Source organism: Manis javanica, chromosome 12 (genome assembly GCF_040802235.1).
Source record: "Manis javanica isolate MJ-LG chromosome 12, MJ_LKY, whole genome shotgun sequence".
NCBI lineage: Eukaryota > Metazoa > Chordata > Mammalia > Pholidota > Manidae > Manis > Manis javanica.
Window position 1 is genome coordinate 15525684 of NC_133167.1, and position 15484 is coordinate 15541167.

The following is a 15484-nucleotide window of genomic DNA, read 5'->3' on the forward strand; positions in this document are numbered from 1 at the left end:
TTACTCTACTGTGCCAACAAACATGACTGAATTTCACCAGAGGCATCAAGGAATCTGCTGGGTCAGTGGTGGAATCAAAGTGCACCCAACTGGAACCCTCTCCTTTTTTGGCACTACACACTCATAAGGCATATAATCCATGGAGCAGAAGTAATAGCAGATGATTAAGCCCACCCTCCATTACTAACACACTCCATGCCCTTCCCCCAGTAAAGAACAGCTACATTCATAATACCGCATTATAATTATTCTTTCATATTATGCCAATATCTCTTTTCCCAGTGAGAGTTGGAGGAGAGCAGAGGAAGAGAGATAGGAGATGGAGAAAAGGCACTAAAAGAGTTTATTTTCGTCACAAACACTCTTTAGAAGAATTAGGGATAATACGAACTTCTGAACGGCTTCCTTTAAACACTATTCAAAACATTGGCAGAGACAGGAACAACAGTTCCGACCTTAGTTCCCCTCCTGGAGGCCAGATACCTTTCCCAGACATTGAACCACTAATGGGAAATTAAAAGCAATAAAACTACAGCTGGAATCCCATAACTGACAAGGTTTATATTGTACTCAGAGCAATTCACACTTAAAAGAATTTCCTTTCCAATCATCGAGCTTGTTTCATTCTCTTCAGCGCTCCAGGTTGATGGGTCTCCTCCTGATGAACTGGTTTTCTCTCTGTGTAACTGAACAAAGCGGATCCCATCATGGTCTCATTCGCAGTCCTGCCTCAGAGACTCTGAAGAGCTCTGCCCTCTGCTTGACCTCTAGCCAGCAGGTTGGGCTGGGAGAAGGAAAGGAGAATGGAGTGCCTACTGTATGGATGTTATGTATCTGATGCTTCCAAGTAGTGCTATTTTTCTATTTTATCCTAGGTCATGAGCATTATTTTTCCAATTTCATGAGTAACCTAAGTTCAGAGGAGTCTCTGGGATAACTATATCTGTCTCTTCACAAAAATGTTGCTGTAAAGTCAGATTCTGTAACAGGGAAATAAGAGTTTGAGTTACTATGATCCACTGGTGAAAAAAATCAATCAGTTCATACCATATGGTAGTAACAATAACAATAACAATAGCCAAGATTCACTGGAAACACTTCATGTACTCACTGCCCTACAAAGTAAGGTGCATTAATTAGTTCATTTGGCTTTTTATTTTCAATCTACTCAAGAGCAGATAATTATCATTTTATAGAAAAAGAAACTGAGGCTTATAGGTGTCAAATAATTCATTTTTGGGCTTCGGGCAGTAAGTGAAAAGACCGAGATTTAATGCTGGGCAGTCTGACTACAGAATGAGAATTCTAACTTACTATTGAAATATAAATTCCTACATATGTGAGCCCGAACAGATCCAAGGTCATTATTGTCTGTTGCTCACTCCTATTATAATATGCTTTCTTGACTGGGAGAAAAGAAATGGTGGAGTTACAGCCACTTAATTGGGAATACTGGTGGAAATGTGCTGCACTATTGAATGTCATCTGTGAAATGTATCACATCTGAAAAAATGCTAAGATCTCTGCCTAATGGAAAAAACTGGTGGGTAAACAGATGGTCACAATACCGTCTGTCTGGTAAGTGCTATGATAGGAGCATGTGCACAAGATCATGAGACAGCCAAGATAAGAGTCACCCACTGGAAAGTTTTCTTAAAGGGGGAAATGCTTGAAACGTATTTTAGAGGAAGAAGAACTCACCAGGCAGAGAATGGGTGGAAAAGCAACAAGACAGAGGGAGAAATACAAGACAAGGAATAGGCTACGGCAATGGGGGTGGGGAAGGAGATAATAATGTGTCCAACTCTGGTGGGCATGGGTGAAATTAAAGGTGAGAAATTTGGTGGTGGTGTTTATTTTTGCCCAGATGAGTGGTTTGGGTTTTAACCTTTGGAGTGATGGGGAACCATTTAAGGACTTAAATCTGGTCAGTGAAGTGATCCTAACTGCATTTCTGCAGAATGACGTGGGGCACAATGCGGAAGCTGAGCAGATAGAGGGAGAGACAGAGACTGGAAAACAGCAAAGGTGGCCGTGAATCTGACTGACCTGTACAAACAAGGGCATTTGACAGAGAATGCAGGTCTGAGCTAAAATGCTAGCAGGGAGGTAAAGAGGGGATCTGTATTTAAAAAAAAAAAACTCAAAATGTGGAGTTAACTGAACTTGATGACCATTTTGATACGGTGGGTTAAAGAGAATGAAGACTCAAAGATGAACACAAGTTGACTTACCTAAGCAGCTGTGTGGCATACAGAGCTTTTCCTGATGCCAACTGAGTAAGAGAAGAAGAACTGGGCTGGAGAAAATGTTTTCACTTTAAGAAGACGATGAGGTGGCTACGTAGAGAGACAGGCAGAAGACCGTGCCAGAATAGAGCACAGGATGGCAGTAGGGACAAGATACAGAGCTGAGGGTGTCCCTGCTGTGCAGCTGACAGCTGAAGCCTCGGGAGTGGCCAGTTCTCAGACAGCTGAGGGGTGCTGCTGTGGGAGAGAGCTGGTAGGGAGTGTAGGGTACACTGAAATAAAGGAAACAGTTGGAGGGAAAGAGGCCAGGGAGAGAGACTGGAATGAGTAGTCTGAGAAAACCACCAAAAAAAGGGAAAACAAAGAATGAGGAAAAATACCACCAAGAATGACCTCAGAGAAGGCCAGAGAAGAGAAATTTTCAAGTTGAAAATGTCCAGTTGTGTCAAACAGCCCAGAAAGGCCCATTGATTTAAACAACAACAACAAAAAAAGAGTAGAAAGACTGCATTGGAATTGGGCAGAGTGCAAGCTCCTGATGAATCTGAGGACAATGACTCTGCCAGGCCTGGGAGCCAACAAGGAAGGTGGTGGCCATTTAAGCAGGGGATTAAAAGGGAAGAGAGAGATGAAGTAAGGAAATGGAGGCTCTTTCTTCCACTCAGAAAACAGAGAGCGGTTTCATATAGCCCCAGTTGCACAAGGCTTTCCATTTCAAATAGTTCTTATATATCATTGGCAAGTGAACTACATTATTTATATATTTCATTTCAATAATTTCATCTTGCTAATATACTTTCATTGCAGTCAATTAACTCTTTTTCATTTCCCAGTGCGTATGTTTTTAAATTAGCAACTTCAAAGAAACTAAATATACAGGTGCAATGTCCAAATTCCTTCTTTAAATTCTCTCCCTTTCATGATCTCTTGATGGTTATCTTTCTTTAATAGCTATTATTCTATATTTAGAACTCTTTGAAAACTACGATGGATCTCAGTGGCCTGTGAAAAGTGATTATTACCATTGCCCAATCTTGCTTGTCAAGCCCCAAATTCTGGTCCCAGTTTTAATACAATCCATCCCAGCCTTCTGATCACTTCTTCCCAAGACTTCTTGCGTCCACTCTTGTTTTCTTTGCGCTATTAATGACATTACAATATACTATTGCATTATCTATAGTCAGCTTATTTAATTCAGTTAGGAAAAATAATATATCTTGAAAAAGCCATTTATGGGTTGTTATATTGAGACACGCAAAGCATTTTATTAATGAATTATTCATTTTTAAACATGTACTGGGGAGGTACAAAATGGGCCTGTACTGGGACTACTCAGTCGCTCTTACTCAAGCAGATGACCAGCAGAGGAGGAAGACAACATGATCTATCCATATTTTCTTTAGGCACCATTCTGATAATAACTCAGGATTTCATTAATTTGAGACCTGTAAGAACAACCAAAGTATTCTTTGTAAGGAATGACTTCATGCTACGGAATATATTCTACACATATAACTAAGTCAGCATAAACATACTGCAGAGTACAAAGAATATTCCGAAATGATCACGTCCTGATGGCACTGTTTGTCACAGAGATGCAGGCTGTTGTGGAAAACCACAGACAGGAGTGCTCATGGTGCCCCCTCAGCCTGCCCCTATGTCTTGTCTTTTCATTTCCCGATGTACCTGATCCTCCGTGTCCCAGGTCAGTCTAAGCCAGACTGCCCGCATCTGGCATTTAATGTGATATTCTCATTGCAGAGATATTTCACACTCTTCATATGTAAGTCGCATAATTTAAACCTTGATATATAAGCTAAATAGAAGCCATCATACATATAATTAAATAATTTGTTATTTCTAATCCTTTTTTAATTGCTAGGTTATTAATCCACACAGAATAGCCATTACTCCCAGACATCCTTTAAATCCTTATAAATGTCTTCTGTGTTTCTGCCATAGGAGAGGTTTTTATATCTCCATGTCTTAGAGTTAGAAAGAAAATGTTCTGAGTTTATCAGTGTAGAGAAGATTGTTTTCCATTACTCAAAAGTCCATCTCTCTGTGGCTATTTCCTGCCTCATACTTCAAACAGGCCCTATGACAAGTTAAACAGTTTGCTCATTCATTCTTTCAACACACACTTACTGAGCATGATTTTGGGGCACAAAGTCAAGTAAGACAACTTTCTCTTCCTCCAAGGGGGCCTACCTTCTAGCTGGGGAGAAAGACAAGATGAATAATTACAGGACAAGTGCAAATGCTACTAATCAGGATTGTAAGGGTTGAAATGCAAGGTCAGAGAGACATACTTATTTTAGATGACTTCTCAGAGCAGCCAGGGCTCTACATGGGTACTGAAGAACGAGATGGAGTTCTAGAAGACATGGAAGAAAGTCCTTACAGAGAGGCGGAAGTTTGAAACAGCATGGAGCAGAGAGAAGTAGGACTTTGTGTAGTATGCTTTGCATAGTTTAGGATGCTTGCATCTTGCATAATGAGAATGCATTCATATATGAGTTGTGTAAGTATTAAAAGGAAAAATAAAACACAATCCCACAAAGAGCAATTATGTGACACCTTTGAGGAAGTTTGTTATGAATGGAGTGACAAACACTAGCCAGGAAGGGGTGGGGCTCACCCTGGAACCCCAGGCCAGGGCCACCTCTGCAGAGGGCCCTTACGTGCCATAAAAGGAGTTGATGTGTTTTCTGAAAGCTTCAGAGAGAAAGGCATGGGTTTTAAAGAAGAAGAGTTTAATGTGAATTTGCCTAAAATCACTTTTATAAAAGCATGGGAAGAGTAGAAGGGGGTTGATGTTGGAAGTAGAGAAACCAAAAAACAATAATACAGGAATATAATTCTAAGAGCCTGAATTTTGAGAGTGAGAAGGGATCAGAAACAAGGGAACACATGACAGGGATGACAAGGTCAGGGTTACAGACCGGAGTGATGAATTCCATTGTCTCCCAGTGGTATAGATGGGGTGTGGTATAACAGAGATGCCCTCTAGTTCATACAACTGATGATTATCAATCACCATGAAGGGGGAACAGGGATGGAACAAGTATAGAAAAACAGAGCTTGTTTCGGATGGGCTGAATGTTTATGCCCTATAGAATACCCAGGAGGAGATGCCCAGCTGGCATTTGGAGAGAAGAGCGTGGTGCTCAGCAGAGAGAGCTGAATGGTCCCCTTAATCATCCATTAGCCTCACAATTCATTAAATTACATTTCTGAGAAGTCAGATTAGAGCCCCAAATTAAGAGAAATGGGAGAGGATATCAAAATTTAACAAATGTTCATTGTTTATCATCATAAATATTCCCCCTTTAGCTAGCATAGTATATAAAAATTAGTTCCATTCAGAGTGAGCTTCCCTCTAAAACAAACAACCAAAAAAACTGTCAGTATTTCTATAGGAGTCCAACCAGCTGTTTTGATATCATATAGTCAAAACAGCTGGCTTATTTAATTGTTCACTCAGTGAGTAGTTGTTTTGGCATGGAGTAGATGACCAATAGCCAGAAGCTTCTAAGCAAAAAATACCAGTAACAGTGTAATTCTGAAGGATATAATCACAAATTGTCCAATATTAAACCAATCCATATGTTAGGTAAATATTACACGTATTTATAGTGAATGAGAGGAGCTAAGAGCTTTTGGTGGAATGGAGATTAAAGTGTTACTTAGAGGCAAAGACAAGAGTAACATCCGCTCTCAGTCACGAGGCAGTGGTGAGCTGTGCTCTGAAGGGCACACGGCCTGGTCCAACTACAGTTACTCCATTTGCAAACTGTCACGTCAAGAAAACAGTAAAAATCAGGCGATATCCACATTGTATATTTCAGCTAATATAAAGGTAGGAGCCTCTAAAACAAGCTTGAGTATTTACCCACGAGTCCCATAATGGCTCAGTATTTGACTGAAAAGTCTACTAGAAAAGCATATTATTTATCAGGGAAGATTAAAGTTGAAATGCTAACTGTTATTAACTTTCATTTACTTATTCAACAATTGGGGACATTTAATGGGTGCCAGGCTTAGCAGCTACAATAGTGAGTGAATAAGATTCACCTCTTGATATTCCACGCCGATGTCCATTCCTCTTATGAGGCCTGACCCGTCTTGGTTTTCAAGATTGCATGAGTTCAGAGAATTGCCCCAATTTTACAGAAAATAAAACTGAGACAGAGTTGTGAAGTAAATTGCCAGTGTTACAAAGATAATAACTGTCAGAGCTGGGACTGGACTCTAAGGCCAAGACTTACTGCAATACAATGGCTTTTATAGTGAAAGTAGGTCTCATGGAACAATTTAGAGGTATTAAAATGATGAAACTTCATTCATAATAGCCCCAAACTGGAAACAACCTAAATATTCATCAATAGGATGGATTAAAAGTTTCTGATGTGTACATAAAGTAGAATACTATGCATCATTGAACATGAATAAACTACAACCACATGCAACAACATTGTGGGCAGACACAAAAGAGACATTAAGTTAAAAAGGAGACAAAACTCCTGTGGTGATAAAAATCAGACAGCAGCTACCTTTGGAGAGTAGACATGAGGAACTCCCTGACATGCAAGCAATGTATTTTCTCTTGATTAGGGTAATAGTTACAGCTGTATAAATATATAAAATTCATTGAATTGTGTATTTAAGATTGGTGCCTTTTATGTAAGTTAAAAGTAACTTGAAATAATAATAACTGATGGACAGGGAAGAACTTTGGTTAGCTGGTAAAATACATGGCAGGCAGTGCCTTTAAAGCAGATTCATTAAAAATCTGGTTCACAAGGTCTTGATGATTTAACCTCCAGTGTTTTCCCATGTCTCAGCTCAGAGATGTATTAATTCATACCCAGGCAACTGCAGTAGGCATCAACTAGTCTATCTGTGCCCCAGTCTACCCACACAATACTGCCAATTATCCTTCCCAAATGTTGACTCATTCCATTACCTCCTTCATGTAAACACCTTCAATGCTTCTCCACTTCCTTTAAGGTGAAGTCCACATGCATTAGCATGGATAAGACGTCTTTTGCAATCTTTTCCCAGCCAACTACTCCAGTACCATTTCCTGTCTAGCACCCCATTTTCCTTTCCCTCCTTCCTTTAATAAATATCTATTGAACGCCTATTTAGGCAAGGCACTCTGTCAAATGGTAGATACATTTAAACATGAAGGAGAGAGAATCTTATTTGTTGCAGACCAGAGTAGAAGAAAAGATATCCACATAGAATTGCAGAGCTAATGAGGGACGTAAAGTGGATAGAGAAAAAACTCCCTAGAATCCAGAAGAGGACAGTCAGATTCAGCCTGGAAGACTCTTTACAGAGCTGGTGGAAGATGCTGGCCCTTGAGAGAGAAAGAGAAGTAGACCTGGTAGATAGAGAGACGTATGTGGTGGATTGGCATTCCAGGCTGAGAGAATGGCCTGTACAAAGGTATGTAGGCATGAAAGAACACTGGACATTGAGGACATGAAAAATGAAAAGTCCAGAAAGATGAAATATGATGGCTCAAGGATGGAGAAGAGGTGTGGCAATGCTGCAGTCGGGAAAAATAGGCAGCCAGCCGACTCATCAAAGGCCTTATTCGCTGTGCTAAGGAGTTTGGATTCAACCCCAAGGGCAGCAGAGCTCCCAGACACACCCTGTGCCATGCCAGACCTAGCGTGGTTCCACAACCACTCCACATTTTCACAACTTTCTACTATTGTTCAACTTGTTTCTCCAGCTACAAATGCTAGCCCCACCTGTCAAAACTGTATTGTTCTCAGTTGTTTACTTCACAACATTGAATTTGTTTTTACAGAACTTGGCATGGATGTTATGCCACTGGCCACCATTAAGGAGTGTTGTGAGAATAAACTCATGAATCCTGCTGTTCTGTAATGTTGTTCGAAATACCGTTTTATGTTTAACAAGGGTTTTCTTTATGCAGGCATCAAAGGAATGTCTCTCAGAACCAAGAATAGTGGAAGTCTCCTGAGACCTGGCTTGTGTTTATTTTGAGCACACTGATTCATTTCAGAAGATGGTCCTTCTCTTTGCTTCAGTTCAGGTCTGGGACTCGCCTCCAGTAAATCTAAAGACCTCCCTCTCTTCTTTTTAGGGACTAATGTCACCCTGCCTTCATTTTATTTTCTTCTCCCTACTTTCCCAATATCCTGACTTCCTCAGTTACTTTTACATGGATTGACTGTTATTTTGAGGTCCATCTGAAATCATTTCTGGAAGAATTTGGAACATAAATGACTAGATGAATAAATAAACAAAAAGTTATTATTCTTGAAGATTCTTTAAAGCTTCCATTTTCTGAAGCCCGCCTGCCCAGATGCTTCCAGGCAGCATAACTCAGTGTCTGCTCAGAATTCCCCATCTCTGTTCATACCCTTATTCTAATTCTCTTGCATTACTTTACAAGTAATCTCCTACAAAGTTGTTTACCCCACTTCTTCAAGAGGTACTTCTCAAGTCAGGGACAAAGATTTAATTTCCCTGTTATCTTTTTAGAGTCTAGTGCTGTACAATGTAGGGATATATTTAATGCTTGGCATATGAATAAATAATAATAAAAAGAAAGAAATTTGGGTTCAACTTACCTGTTAAGAGATCAGAGAATGTGATGAGAGAATACTGAGAGAACATAGGTCAGAACCGCCCACGATGAATGGTTTTGTAGAAATAGCTGGACGTCTAGATAGACTCCAACCCAAAGAGTGGGGAGCACCTAAGTATCATTTTGGGCATAGAATGGAGAAACAACAAGGAAAAGGAAGAGAAGGAGATTGTACTTATTTGGGTAGGAGATAAACAGGGCTGGATGTGGGGCACCTGGCCGTAGGAACAGTCATACAAGAAACATTTATTGAGCTCCTACTGAATGACTGCATTGCAGGCTCTATTTAGGTGCTATAAAAAGAGAGAAAAAATAACCTTGAAGGGACATGAACCCTTAATCCTCTAAGGGCTGCTATGTGAGTTGGAAGAAAAAAAAATCAGGATTTGGAGATTCACTTATAAAAAACTATGAAAAGATTGTTGAGTGCTTTTACTCCACAGTCAAGGTGACTCGTATTAATAAGCATTCTGTGTATTTCCCCAGGGCCTTCATGGGCACGGACCACCTTGAGATATACAATGGCTCTGTGGGGGCGAAAGGGCAGATGGTTTTTCTCCCTCTTTGGTAGATTAGAGTCTCAGACAGGCCAATGTACTGGCATGAGTCCGCTCACGCGGTTAGTGGCTCGAGGAACCAGAAGGAGGCTTTCTGAGTCAGATTCTAGCTCAAAATCCAGTTTATTTTGATGCCTCAGCAGGCTTTACAAAATGCTTTGTATCAGTTTACCAAGAAGGCGACACCATTCTGGGAGTTTCACTGCATTGATTCACTCATAGTGACTTCCTGGAGCCTCTGGGATAAAGTCCAGCATCATCAACACAGCATTCAAGGCCCTTCCCAGGATGATCTTCCTGCCGGTCGACACCGTTCCCCACAGCCTTCTGCACCTGTATCTGCTGTTTCCTTCTAGGATTCGACCCAAACTGCCATTCCTTCTCCAGAATCACAGAATGTCATTCAGGTTTCTCCTTGACTCTTAAACATTTTTAAATCTATATAAAATTTGTCTCCACTCCATAAAATATATTTGTTATATCCATAGAAATGTTTAAATGACCTGTAAATTAATTTTCCCAATAGCTTGGTCTAAGAATGAAAACTGAAGCCTCAGACACTGAAGCCATGTTTACCCTCTAGCTTTGGGGACCACCAGGCATGAACCCCTGGGAGTGGACTTTAAGTCAAGAGACAGGGCATTTTATTACACTAGGAACTCATTCAGGGCAGGCAATGTCTCATTCCTCTTTGTAGCCCTACCACATGCCTCAGATATAGTATATATTAGCCAAATTAATGGATGGATGGACAAGTGGATGGAAGGATGGATGAATGAATAAATTATATGAAAAGTATGGAAGATACAGAGCAAAGAAAAAAGTATTTGTTAATCATTTATTATTTCTAAGAATACATCCCATAATTAACCTTATGGTCTCTTTACCCTTTACATAATGCTGTAAACCTTGTTGACATAGTTATGAAAATCTCTTGTATGATGTAAAAAAAAAGAGTGCATTCATACGATCCTCTTTAGGTAAATACCCAATATAAAACTTCTAAATCTAATTTACCTCATTAATCTCTTTCTCTGAGTATTAAAAGAAGACGTTTTTTCTTTCAGCATAAATTATGTAGGAAATATTTTTGTCCTCAAAGTCTCTGGGGCCTGTATTTACTGTTTATTGACTGTACCTATGCTAAACTATGCCTTTGTTAAATTCAAATTTCTTCCATTATCGAGCAGACAATAGATGTTTCCCCTGTTCCAAGAAAAGTAACTAGTACGTGGAATGCTATCAACTTCTGTTTTGGAAATAAGAACAGAGGAGAAGAAATACATACTTATATAATAAATTTCAAACCATATCTTATTAAAAAGTAGACAACATTTGGTGAGCAAGGAGTTAATGTGTGTCAAGGGCGGGTGGAGAAAGAGGGAGACTTCGGGGGCTGGGAGGTGGCGGTCCTTGGGTGACAAAGCAGAGCTCTTATGTTAAGGATTCCTGAGGAATCTTCCAGAAAATTTCCTGAAATATTGAGGCAAATGGCCTAAATGAGCTAATTCCCTGAAGTTTTCCTAATTAAAATTTTCATCTATATAATATAGTGTATTGAAAGGAGAGAGAGGAAAGCAAGTAGGACAAGGATGTATTTGTCTAGTACTCTCTCTACAAGCTGCCATTCAGAACAGCTTACAACCTCAGTGAGCTCAGCGTGCCTGTCCTCTGCCGTGGCTTTTAGCCTGGAAGATGCAGCATGTTTGAAACTGAACATAGGTGTCCATAGATCACGTAATGAGAATAAAAATATAATACTAGAATTTATGGACATTTTGAAATCTTGAGATTTTCTTTTATTTTTAATGAAAATGTCGGTGAATCAAGGACATCTACAGTAATTACAAATCAAGTCATTTGGCTGGGCTGGGAAAATCAGAGCCCATTTTGAATGATATAATTTTCCCATAAGAAGGAATATTTGGTACATTTATATAGATAGATTTTTAATAAATTACATTTAATATATATTTTTATTTACATTTAAAATGGTAAGAAAGAAAACATATTTTGAGGGGCTATGAAATGTCTCACCTCTACTTTTCTTTTTTGCTTCTCTTTTCTACCCCCTCCCCTCTCTACCTTCTTCCCTGCCTCTGTTCTCTCCCTTTTTCTCCTTCTCTCATTTCCCCTGAAAAGTTGGAGTGAAAGTCAAAGTAAAATCCAATGTTTTCAATGAACTTGCTGTGCAAACTTGGGTGAATCCCTTAGTCTTTCTATAAAACTAGAAGACTGACACACCTCCAGATCTCTTATTTGGGGATGTTTCTCTGTTTGACCAAAATAACCAAATGTCAATAAGCAATGTGCCTTCTCTTTCCCATCTGCAGATGCCTCCGGGTGAGCTTCCCCTAGTGGGATGTGATGTATCTGGATACAGCAAGATCTATAGGGATGGAGTAAGTAAAGACCCTTGACCAGAGGATATGAGATGCGATAGAGTCAATGATAAATATATATGTCTAGACATTTCTGGGCAAAAGAAAGGGTCAGGAGCCTAACCCTATTGGATAGTGTAGACCACGTCCCACGGTGGTTCATGGAAAGGGCTCTATCTCTCTCACTCTCTCTATTTTCTTTCCTTACTTTCAACGGTCACAATCACTTTTCTCTTTTTTACTGCCCTCTGAAACCCTCTCCTTTTTTGTCTAAATCTTGTTAGAATTTCAGCTCTTCCTCTTCTAACCTTGGGCCAGGGCAGTCAAGCTCTCTGATGCTTCTGTGTCTGTTTTTCACCCTCCAATCATCCTCCATCCCCAGGCACAGTCCCCAGACACACGGGAGTGTGTCTACTTCTCCTTGCCACACTCAGTTTGCCTAATGCAATCATTTCACCTTATACACTGACCTGCCCCGTGGTATCAATTCCTGAAGCACTGAGACATGAAGTACCCGAAAGTCAAACTATCTCCCATTCTGTGTACATGACAGATTGAGGACTGCTCCATATTATTTTTTTGTTGTTTCTAATTTAAGAATTCCTGCTAAGTGTATGATTCTAACACCTCCTATTCAGAGTTTCTTGTTTCTCTCCTTTTCCACACCCAAACATTGTTTGGTAACTTACTCAATTACTTTCTATTAATGAACCTGCTGTGCAAACTTAGGTGAATCCCTTAGTCTTGTAAGTTATTAGGCAGCCAAAAAGCAACATAATGCCATGCAGAGATGAGAGAGTGTCTTAATTACATTGTTCCATGTTCCTTATTTTAGCAAGCCAGTGGTCTAATGTAAGGAGGACTTTCATTTCAGTCTAAGCTCAGGTCATCTCATTTGTACTATTTGGTTTCAACTGCATATATGAACAAAATTGTCCCACCTCTGCTCAGTGGTCTAAAAACAAAATCCACTAGCAATTCTTTTATTTTAAGCACGAGTTGGTACTAAGTTAAAACCGATAGGTTGCTGATTCTAAAGACTGTCACATAAATCTGATGATGAACAATTCTCTCTTGCTACTGAGAAAAAAAAAGTCATATTGATTTAAATTTCAACAGGACCAGAACAGTATTCTAGAAAATGGCCCTGTGTGGTGTCTCAAAACTTATTTTTCTTCATATCTTTGTTCCTGGAAAATAATTTCCTCTACGTTTATTCGCCTCTCCAAAATTGCTCTTTCAAAGTTGGTTGGGAGAAATGCATCCATTTTCTTCATCAAAACCATTATAGCAGGCTGAAGTATTTAGGGGAACAGTACTGCAATTCACTTTGAAAAGCATCACAAAAATAAGATGGGTTGATGTACAGATAGAGTGGGTGAAGGGATAGATACATGATGAAGAAAATGCAGGAAAATGTTAATGGCAGCATCTAGGTGGAAGGTATTCAGGTGTTCACTGAAAAATTCTTTTCAAACTTCACTGTATGTTTGAAATCTTTCATAATAAATCCTACCTATGCAAATGCACAAGCCTTCGTGTGGCAAGGGGGTGATCAGGGCACCAGTTTAGAAACTTGGCAGTCAGTATGTAAAAAGGAACATTTTTTACTTTGTGCTGTGATCATCAAAAAACAAGATGAAACACACTTTTCCCATGGTGTTTTTGCATTGTAACCTGATAAAGTTGATTTCAGCTCGTTCCAGCATGCATTTGGAGGCTGAATTCTACTCACAGTACCAGCAAAGCTCACCTTTGCAATAAGAGGAAACTGAAAGGTAGAGAAATGCTTAGTGGTTTTAAATATATATTATGAACATCCTTGATTATAAAAGTACAGGTAAAAACAAATAAATGACAGCAACTCCTATAAGAAATCTTAATAGCAAATAATGAAAGGAAGATGTTAAGGAAGAAGAGAAAAAAAGTGAATACTGTTTCGTCCATATGGATTCATATAATGTATTAAAGGAAGTCATTATAAAAATTCATACAGTCTAATATGATAATGAATCTGAAATATATTCATTGGTCTCTAACAATGCATCACCTTCATCAAAGCTAGAATTATTCTCCTTTCCCTGAATTTCATTTATGGAAGGGCAGGTAATATCTGGTTTGATGCATGAGCCAGTTAGGAAGGGAAAATTTTCTACTTTTAATTCTAGGGTCAATTATTGGTAAGAGAAGAAGACATCACCTATCTAGTTACCGTTCTGAAAGGGATATGCTTTCCCTGGCTATCTGAAAATGCTTATTGTTATCAAAGACAGTGTCTAGACAAGCAATTGACCCTCTCCTTATCATGACCTACAGCTGTCATTGTCATTTCTGTAACTTTGCCATGGGCAGAAATGGTATATATAAAAAACATATCACATTAAAAAAAATTGAGGAGAGCATAGCACCCACCATTCCTTCTTTTCTCTTTTAATATTAAAAATTAGCTGGGATTGATTTGTTTATATCCTTTAAACATAGAATAGTTTCTATGTCCAAACAGGCTTTTGTCCAAATAAATGCCATTAAAAAAACCTTAGACAAATATTCTAGAAACCTCCTGCCAGATAAGGAAAAAAATGTGAACTTTCAGGTGGTGAATGAGTTTTCTAGGTGCTACTTTGTCGTGAGAAGAATGTCATAGGGAGTATATTTCTGATAATAAAATTAATAAAACACTAAAATCATTATAGTTCCTTTGATGATCTCTCAAAGGGGAGCAAATAACAGCAAGGTGTTTTTTATTGTTCCTGTAAGATGTTCTTGGGGCTCCCCCATGCACCCTACCTTCTCTCCCTCCCTCTTTCTCTTCTCCCTCTTTTCCTGTCTGAATTACACCTTCTCACTTTCTGTCAATAATTTTAGAACTATCTAATGGAGTTTATAGTTGGAAAAAAAGCCAGGATTGTACTATTATTATGAAATGATGCACCAAAGCAACCGTAATTATCTAGTCATTATGCCATATTACCTATGTATTTTCTCTAATTATCTGGAAAAATCAGACAAGAGGTATGAAGCACCTGAGCAGCTGCTTAAAATTTCCATTACGCCGATTAGTGCGCAGGCGGAGTACAACCTGCAATGTGACAGAGACCGACACCCTTAGTTGTACTTGACATCTAAAGGCCAAACATTATCTGTTTCCCTGAGATGTCCAACATTTATGGACAGCAGGCTGGGGACAGTAGGTCTCATTACTACTGTTTCCTCATGATTGATCCAAAATCTGATCCTATTGTCTCAAGAAGAAAGAAGAGGAGGAGGAGGGAGAGCACAGTTAGGATCATCGGGGGTTCTGGGAAGCTCTTGTTTGTATTTAAAGGCCTTTCAAATAGAGTGTCCCATGGATGCTCCAAGAAATGTTTTAGATTTATATTATATAAAGGAGTAAATGCAAAGTGGTGGGAGATCTGATAACTCATTCACAGCACCTTCAGGGATAACAATAGCCTAGAAACATGGCAGCTCCTTTCATACATTTCAATGGAATTTAGCTTGACATCATCTGAAGAGGGTTTTCTATAGTATTAAGCTAGGCTCTACATCAGTAATTATCGCCACCTTGAGTACCTGATAAACAGGTATTTGTTGTGATTGTTTTAATACTTTTTTTTGCCACATATACAGGATATTGCCACTCTTCACAATATATCCTGAGTA

The 15484-nt window shown here is 39.2% G+C and overlaps 1 protein-coding gene across 18 annotated transcripts in view; it reads right to left on the reverse strand.

The window, feature by feature from the left end:
* Positions 1 to 15484, reverse strand: part of LOC118972023 (uncharacterized) — a 501400-nt gene that overhangs the window by 250805 nt on the left and 235111 nt on the right. For 4 of the 18 annotated variants that reach the window (XR_012123512.1, XR_012123509.1, XR_012123504.1 and 1 more), the window contains one exon: positions 3596 to 3694. The exons of the other annotated variants lie outside the window; for them this stretch is intronic. The gene's annotated coding sequence lies outside the window, so the exon portion shown is untranslated. The remainder of the gene's footprint in view (positions 1 to 3595; positions 3695 to 15484) is intronic. 18 annotated transcript variants of the gene reach the window in all.